The sequence below is a fragment of the Diadema antillarum genome, unplaced genomic scaffold (genome assembly GCF_040938485.1).
Source record: "Diadema antillarum isolate AM-2024a unplaced genomic scaffold, OU_Dant_1.0 seq00001926_RagTag, whole genome shotgun sequence".
NCBI lineage: Eukaryota > Metazoa > Echinodermata > Echinoidea > Diadematoida > Diadematidae > Diadema > Diadema antillarum.
Genome location: NW_027272589.1, coordinates 4,331 through 13,498, shown reverse-complemented (window position 1 = coordinate 13,498; position 9,168 = coordinate 4,331). Strand labels below are relative to the sequence as shown.

The 9,168-nt window shown below is 37.3% G+C and overlaps 1 pseudogene; it reads right to left on the bottom strand.

The window, feature by feature from the left end:
• Window positions 1-3,204: 3,204 nt before the first annotated feature.
• On the bottom strand, window positions 3,205-5,466 carry LOC139713211 (uncharacterized; annotated as a pseudogene).
• Between the last annotated feature and the right edge of the window lie 3,702 nt (window positions 5,467-9,168).

Below are 9,168 nucleotides of genomic sequence, written 5' to 3'. Positions count from 1 at the left end.
TTTTCGATGACTTAGATAACTTCTAAACCATGACAAAGTAATCCCTCTCACGCCATAATTATGTAATTTTTCAAATAAAATGTCATGATCAATAGTGTCGAATGCTTTACTAAGATCCATAAAAACTCCAATTATGTGCTCCTTTTTAATAAGCGCATCAATAATATTATCAACAGATTTAATTATAGCATAATCGGTAGAAAATCCTTTCCTAAAACCAAACTGATTCACATTTAATATTTATATATATATATAAGTGGCTACCACTGTAAAGCATTCAGAATGCTGGTAAAAATGCTTATTTCATTTACTCGTTTCAAGGATGCCTATGTATAGTTTCAGGGGGTGAGGGAGCGGCATTCACCTGCATAACAAGCAAGGATATATACCGTTGCAGTATAGGTTTTAAGAAGTCGGCGTATATTTCAAGGTTTGTTTTCACTATCTGGAGATGTGAATGATCGATGCGAGTTTCTTCATTTTGTACTATATCTGTTACGCGTTACCTTCAGATATAATATTCATGTTACCTTCAGAAATAATATTCATGTACATCCCTGAGCAAGACACATTGTATCACAATCTCTTGGAAAATCAGATCTGATGCTGAGAGGGATTCTTATTCACGATGTTGTTTAATACATTGTACAATGAAATACTGAAAGTCACCAGAGGTGTAGGCCTATATGTCAAGTGTACTGATGATTTGAATGTCTTTAAGAACAAAATGCATGTTCATATCTTCCTTGTCTCAGTCGGCTGATTTGACAACATACAACATGCACGCACGCACACACTCACACACACACGTGTAACGTATATACGAAGAGTTTGTTCGCAAAAACCAATAAGTCCATTTTATTTTTGAAGATTTTGAACTACGGTCTCTGTCATAAAGTACAAAATAATACCTTTTAAATAATATATTGGTCACTACATATAAATGTACATTTTTGAAGGTATGGTCAAAAGAAGCAACATTTTTCTTATTATTCTCTTTATTTTTCTTGACCTTTAATCGCAAATATCTCCATTTGGCAAATATGAACTTATCGGTTTTTGCAAACAAACTCTTCATATACAGTATACATGTATATAAAAGGGCCTATATATAATAATTGCAGTGGGCCTATATATGAGAATGGAAACGTGTTCACTTGCCTTATTCCTACACTACGGAATTTTGTAATTACATTACTATAATTTGGTATCAAAATGATTTTCAGCTTTTGGTATCTTCCAGTAATTATTTGATTTGTACATAGAGAAAGAGACGTTGTATAACTGTTATGATCATATTGTCATTGTACCACATTCAAAGTAATTATGCAATGTCATTCTAATTACAACGAATCAGACAAAAAGACAACTCGCGGAATAAAATGTACATGCACAACGGTGATTATACTGCCTATATTGTACAAAGATACATAGTCTGACAGGGGCGATACATAATACTTTCTTCATTTTGTCCGCCACTAACACCCTGTGGATAGTAATGACAATATTCATGTCTGGAAACAACGTGCACTGCTCCAGTAAGCCATAACGTCTTGGGAAATTTTAGTTGCAGGAGGTAAAAATCTTGTTGTGAATCTTGTACTGTACTGAATAGTCACCTAAGAATTTCATTGTAGGCCCTATGTCTTTAAGACATAATTGTAGAAAATTACGTGCAAAGGTTATGTCATAACTGCTCAAAATTGGATAGCCGAGTACACAAATCTGCCACTTTGAAAGAAAACTGTCTCCTTTTTTTCTTCTCCAGAAATGTGTTGACAATTTAAGGATCAATGAAAAATAGCAATTAATTTAGAGGTTGAAAATACTGGTGCCAAAATCTTATAGGAGCTAACAACAAAGGGCCGTAATGAAAGAGGATTTTACTCTTTTTCACGAAGAACTTATAATGAACTGCAAACAGTAGGGCTTACAATAAAAAGACAAAGTTGAAAACCCCAGAATTGTATCGTATAGTTTTCTGCCTTTATGGGTTAACATGGCAGGACACTGGACTTAAGATGGAATGCATATCAGCCTAGAAGTGCATGTATAAAGAGGGGACTGGCAATTACGCATCTTGATGGTTTATAACATGAGAAAGTAACCCTTTCAATGTTTTCCGTTGTTACTTGAAGTAAAAAGAAGTCCTCTTTCGCTGTGGTAACCTTGCTTCAATTCATAAGAACATGCCTATTAGCAACATGTTTTTCTTGATTCCCTTTCGAATTCCTTTTTACGATTACAAGTAGGTACATGTATTTTTTTTCCATTCAATTTAGGATATTATGATGAGTGATATTCATTGAAGAATACTGAATGATGGCATCTCGGTATAGAATTGAATTTTATGAAGATGAGCTTATTGTTATTGTTATCTGGCTGAGACAAACATCTTCCACAATAGAAGGTGCAAGTCTGTTGTAACATTAACAAAGTACATTGTATTTTCTTAAAGCACTGCATCCATCTTAACTGGGTGTAGTGAAAATGGAGTAAATTTGTGCCTTTTACTACGTAACAATGTAAAGCCATTAAGAGAACAAATGTGAATATTAAATTCTTTGTATCTTGAGAACCGCGTTGTACTTAACTTGCTTTCATTACATCTCTGTATGTTTTAAGTGTGTGTGCGTGTGCACAGAATTTTATGGTCACAACAGTTAAAACAAAAAGAGAGTCTGGATTTTAAAAAAAAAAATGTGTGTGCATATCTATCTTTGAGATTAAAACAAACAAACAAACAAACAATAAAAATCATAATTCCATACTGCAGAGCCAACTTGAGGTGCAGGTCTCATTTAGCATCTTACTGCATTGTATTACGGCAACTAGCAATGTTTGCCCTTTAGCAAATCATCTGCAAGTTTGTTGTCATATCAAATTTTGCTATTTTTTTTCAAGGGTTGATGTGAAAAGAGCCTGACTTACGCTTCTCATATTCACTAACATACATGTATTATGATTACACTGCCAACTTATAAAAAAAAAAAAGTTTCTATAAGGACCATCCCCTTCCCAGAAAAAAGGAAAAGAAAAACTACGCTGAAGCGTATTGGAAGGGGAAAATAAAACCCCAATTTCGATGCGTCTTACTTCGACATTCTTCGATTAAACATTTTTGTTTAATTAATTTTGTTTCATTAACCTGTACATTGGTAAGATACTGTTGTACTTTATACAATTTGCATGCACGCGCTGTTGCTATGTCGGGTGGGCCTGGGCGGGCTGTCGCACTGCCAAGCGCGACTTCATCCTTGCTCGAAAGGGGTTCTTCGGGTTGCCGGTGGCAACCGCTGTTGAAGTAGTATACGAGTATGCATGAAGTAAACAAGCGGATTTATTCAAATGTACACCGTATGCAGTCTGTTTTTATTGTGTAATGTAAATGTATACAAGCTTTTGGGCAGGGTATATCCTTTGCGACCAAATGGCTTGAAAAAAAAAAATATGAAAAAAAAAACACCTTAGTACCAAAGAAATGGCTTTATATGGTTTCAATAAATACGTACAATGTATTTCATTCATCCTCTGTTTAATTATGTTGCTTCGAGAAATTAATAAATTCTATCATTTGAAGAAAAAAAAAAACATTCTTCGATCAGCTATAGGTATAAGGTGAGCAAAATCAAACAAAATTTTCTGTTCACTTACGGTGTTACTCGGAATCACTGTCAGAGCTCTCACAGTCAGGAAAATGACAAGACGCTTTGATCATCACCTGAACCTCACGAGGTAATGTTCGTGACTCTGGTGCACTAATCGACCTACTGCTGAAGACAATATCGCTTGTTACCAGGATGAGCCTATGGAAAACATCGCTCATGTTGTCAGTCTGGGTTGTTTTTCGTGCATGCCTTCGACGGAATAGCTTGTCTTTATTCATTGCCTCTAGTGCCTCCTCACTCAGCATGTCAATGGGGAGTATTGATGTTGAAAGAATTCTAGCACCATAGATCAGCAAAATGTGGATACTAACTGGCATTCTGAACCAAGGATACAGTTGTACCTGTAGCTCTGCTGTTTCTCGACAAAAAAAAAACAATAACCCGAATTTGTCTGGATTGAGGGGAAGTTTGCATGAAATGGCCACGAGGAGCATGTGCAATTTATGTACCAGGGATTCATCTAGTCCACAAATACTGTATCAACAAGCAAATTTTCATGTGCAAATACCCTTCGTGCCGTGTTCCCGTCATTTGTGTTTCCCGCACCCTGTTTTGGTTCGTCAACCTTGAGCCCTAGTTCCGTTTTGAATCGCTCATGTCTCTGTTGCTTCCCTTCTGCAACCAATGCCTTTTACTCGTTTGTTCCTACCCCCACTTCTTTACTGGAATGTGATATGCAATGTGGAGGAGCATTTCCAAACACCGTATCCACTTGTCGAGGGGAGAGAGGCCATAGGCCTACTCAAGATAGGACTCCTCTTCTCTGCTGAGTAATTCTTCAATGTTATATTGAATCGCTTTGACGTTACCCCGCAAATGCAGCATCGCACAGATGATTTCGTCTTCGTCAGTACGTTTATTACCTTTTGGTCAACCACTGTGCGATATAGATCATACCTTCGTAGTTGATATCCAAAGCAACATCCATCGGTTGCAAGTTGCGAATTTCTTCACTGATTGACATGTTTCCTCTTGAGATAAATCATTTGTTTCTTTGCTGAGCTGTAAATGAATCGGGCGGCAAAATCTCGTTGAAGAGGGTACTGGGTTCTCCCATAATACACGACCATTTGAAAGCAGCTGCAATGAGAACATTGTAGTGCAAAATAAACTCTCTTCGGATTGATCTGTGGAGGTGAACCTCTGCTTGTATTCATTCTGACCAGAAGAACCATCGAATCCCCACTTACAAACAAGCTTACATGGGAGCTGTTCATCATCCTCGAGATTCTCGACAACTTCAATGATTGCTTCCTTCTGTTCCTGGATGATCCCGAGTGCCGTGTGATCGAGGAGATTCTGGGGAGGGACTTTTGGCAGAATCCTCCTTTGTCGATATATTTTCAGGGTAGCATTTCTTTTTGGCTTCTCTTACTGCGTTGTAGGATGGATAGATGTCTGCATGCTTACAGTTTGCAGCTGTTCTTATCATTTGCTATGACTGCTTTGTCACGTCCGTTTCTAAAAGTAGTGACAATGTTTCGTCAGGTGTGTACGGTTCTTGTTTTAACTGGCTGTGATATGAGTTTTCTCACTTTGGTACGTCTTGATGGGGATATCAGAGTTAAGTTCAGGACATACTTTAAGTCACTATTTTTCTTGTATGCTCCGGGGCCTGCTATGCTGCAAAAAGCAGTTCCGGTGGCTCTGTGTGACTCAGTAGATCTTGCGCCATTCTTTGCTTGGATTTTTTGGACAGATGTTGCCATTTTTTAGATGGACAGCCCACAGTGGGCTGTTGATGAGACGTTCCAGGTACGTCCAGCCTTAGCAACTTACTGACCTCCTCTGTGAACATATTACCATCGAGCCAGTCACTGTAGTTACGTGGAAACTTGTCCAAGGTACGATTGCTATTCTTCCACCTCCATCTGCACTTGTACACGAATTGTCTGAGTGATTTTGATGCTTGGATATGCATCTCATTTCCTGATAATCCATGATGCTGACTCACAAAATCACTCAACTTTTCAAAGCACACTTCTGTGTCATTTAAACATCATTCAACATGGGCGATTTCAAAAAGTTGGCGTTTCATTGAAGGAATCAATTCCAGCCACAGACTAGTCAAGCAAATAATTGTTGTTCAGGGCTGTGAATGAGTGAGAAAATAATTTTATGACGCAGAGGCTACACTGATAGGTGAATATCTGCACTCTTTTCTAACAGTATAATGTGTGATATAAAACCAATCTTTGATATCATTTTATCGGTCTCTACCTGATTACGCTATAAGCCACATCGATCATTTATACAAGCTCCACACTCTAAAGACTAGTCTCTTAAAAACTATACTGGAATTAAAACAGCTTAGAAAGTTCCCCTTATATGGAGAGAGAAATGATTAAGCAAATAAGAAAGAGTTTCTGTTGTATGAAAGTCTGCATCATTAATATACACAAAGATTTATTAAATCCATACCATGTGAATCATTATTTACCTTTTGTGAAAAGCAGGATCAAAGTTCTTAGGTATCGATGGGTACACAGATCGTTGAAGTTCTTTGATATTCATTATTATGTATCGCAGAGCTAGGAAGGTATGACTTGTAGTGATGCCTAGGAAGTACAAGGCGAGACTTTACCCCCATAGCTATGTACAGTATACTTTCATCTTTGGAAGAGGGGACTTTTAGAAATCAAAACTAGCCCAATAAATTATCATCTTGTTTACTTTTTGGTGTTTAGGCCATGATGTGGGTGTTAATGACGTGCTTATTGGTCCTTGACGTGAAGGAGGGGGGAAAAGTCATGCGCACCCCATGCGGCGGTGTATGATGACAGATATATTCCCCCCGGTGCCTGCGTGGTCCAAAATAGACATATTTTATGAGTGATGTGTCACAGAAAATCGGCTCTTACACAAAAAGTGGCAGAAGGTGGCAGCTAAATCTGGTATCGACTTAAAGCAGACACATCAGGCAATGTAGTGGTAACAGAATTTAGTTGGAAATCCATGGAAATCAAAATATTTCACATAGATATATAAAAAACACAAAAAATAAGTTTATTTTCCAGGATAATTACAAAGATACAAAGATTACAGATAATTCACAAAGATTGCTTCCCTTTGTATCTTTACACCATTGATATAGTATAACGAACTCTCAGAAATATTTGGGTGCAATCATAGATTGATATCTTAAGAACTGCATTTAAAAATTACTTTTTCATTGAAGTGGTGACAATTTGCACTGAAACTCGTAATATGTTGTTTTTTGCTACTTGTTGGGATGGTGATATACCCCTTTAATCTACGTACATGAGTTTAAGATTTTACTGAAATATTCTTCAAAGTATTACCTTTTAACAGGGTGTGTCAAAAATCAAAAGATAAAAATTGCCCAAAATGACCTTCGGTGCACTTTGGTATGTCCTGGCCCACCGTGCGGCGGTACCCACTCCGGAAGAGAAAGCCCCCTGATTATTAATTTTAGTTTCAGACACCAAACGCAAGAATGAAATTGACTGGTTTGTGAATGAATAAGTTACGTGTGTGAGAGAAACAGGCAGTAATAATCCACACAGATGTCATAAGAAAATTATGTTCATTAATTCATTCACAAATTGACTGCATCGATTTTGCCGCAGAATAATGGGCGAGCGTGGAGAAAGGACCTCTTGCCAATTTTCCTGCGGGGAATGTGAAATACAATTTGAGAAACTAAACCAACACAATTGTCACCACAAGGAGATACATGAGGGAAAATAAGGTACAGCAGATCATGCACAGGTGTGTAAGGACAGGTGACATAATGTAGCATGACACAACTCTTATTCGATTGTTAGAGGGCGGTAAAGTGATGAGGGTTATGCGAGAGTACGATGAAATAGTAGGTTTGAGTTGGATGCTGTGAAGTGCGTGGTGCAAATCGGTGACATATGAGAATGGCATAAGAGTTCTCATCCTCTTCAGAGTGGTCGTATATTCTGACAAAACGAACTTTCAGACTGCTTGGTGTAATTACCATGGCACAGTTCGCTACAATATAATCTATGGTAGGTAAAATCATCAATCTCGACATAAAACTGCAAACTTTTTTAGAGATCTAGTACAGACGTGTACTATCAAAAATCTACTGGGTTTAATTTTGATTAGGTAAGGACAGCTGAAATGATTCTTAACAAGTGATACCTGTTTAATTCATACAAAGAACTTCATAATTTAAAAAAAAAACTAGAAATGTCGCTATGGCGACTGGTATGCCTCCGCCATAATGCACGATTCTCCTAATAGGTCTATAGTACATGTGGACAATGTGTGATTACATTTTCACAAAATTTGCAAAAATATCAAAATGACATGTTTGTCACAAATGTATTGAATGTTCACCTTCCTTGACCTATGTTTACTTGGATGAATAGGAGAGCATGTATTTGGGGACTTAAGAACTTTAACTTGACTTTGACCCTTTCATAAGTTTATGCACTGAGTAATTTTCAAGGTATGGAGAAAAAGTGCAATTTCTGTATTGAACAGTAAATTGTTATCACTTTCATCTGGCCTTTGATTTATAAGAGAATCACTGTCAGGCAAAACATACATAAATATGTACTAAGTTTCAAGATAACTTGAGCCACTTCCAAGATATGGAGAAAGAAGTAGTTCAGCACTTTCACTTGATCTTTGACCTTTTGACCTTTGACCTTCTTGGCAAAAAAAAAAATCCCAGAGAATCTCTATTGGGTTATACAAGCATACATCAAGTTAAAGATAAAATAATCCTGCTGGCATTACATAAATATAAGGAAAATAGTAAAATTTTGAAGTATTGCCCTTGACCTTTGACCCCAGGAACCCCAAATTCCCAGGGGGGCATTTCATCAACGAGTTCGTCTGAGGTTTTCACCGACAAATTTGCTATCAGCCAATCAGACGCAAGGATTTCAGTAGCTTTTAACAGTTGTCAGTGTAAATCACTGACAAAAAGTTTCTTGAAACGGTCCCCTGGATAACCACTGCCAGTCAGTACATGCATATATACTATGTTCCATGAAGATACCTTGAACAATTTCCAAGATGCAGAGAAAAAAGTGAAATTTTAATATTTTACTTGACCTTTTGACCTTTGACCTTTTGACCTCATGACCTCAAACTTTCACCAAAGAATCTTAATTAGTTAATATATGTATACACTAAGTTTCAAGAAAATATCTTCAGGCATTGCATAGATATGGGGGAAATAGTGAAATTTTAAGCATTTGACCTTGACCTTTTGACCTTTGACCTTGAGCATGTGCTACCCAAACTTCAACCCCTAATACACATACATGCCAAGTTTCATTAGGATACCTCAAAAGGTTTTTTAGTTACGCTGTCCACAAAATTCATTACAGACGGACGGAAGGACGGACGGACGGACAACCTGAAAGCATAATGCCTCCGGCACCACTTCGTGGTGGAGGCATAAAAAAAACACCTACATCAGGATTTGTGATGGTCCTTTATTTTCAGTCAACAGTAAGTGTTTCTTACATTTGTTGCTTCAATTCTCAATTTC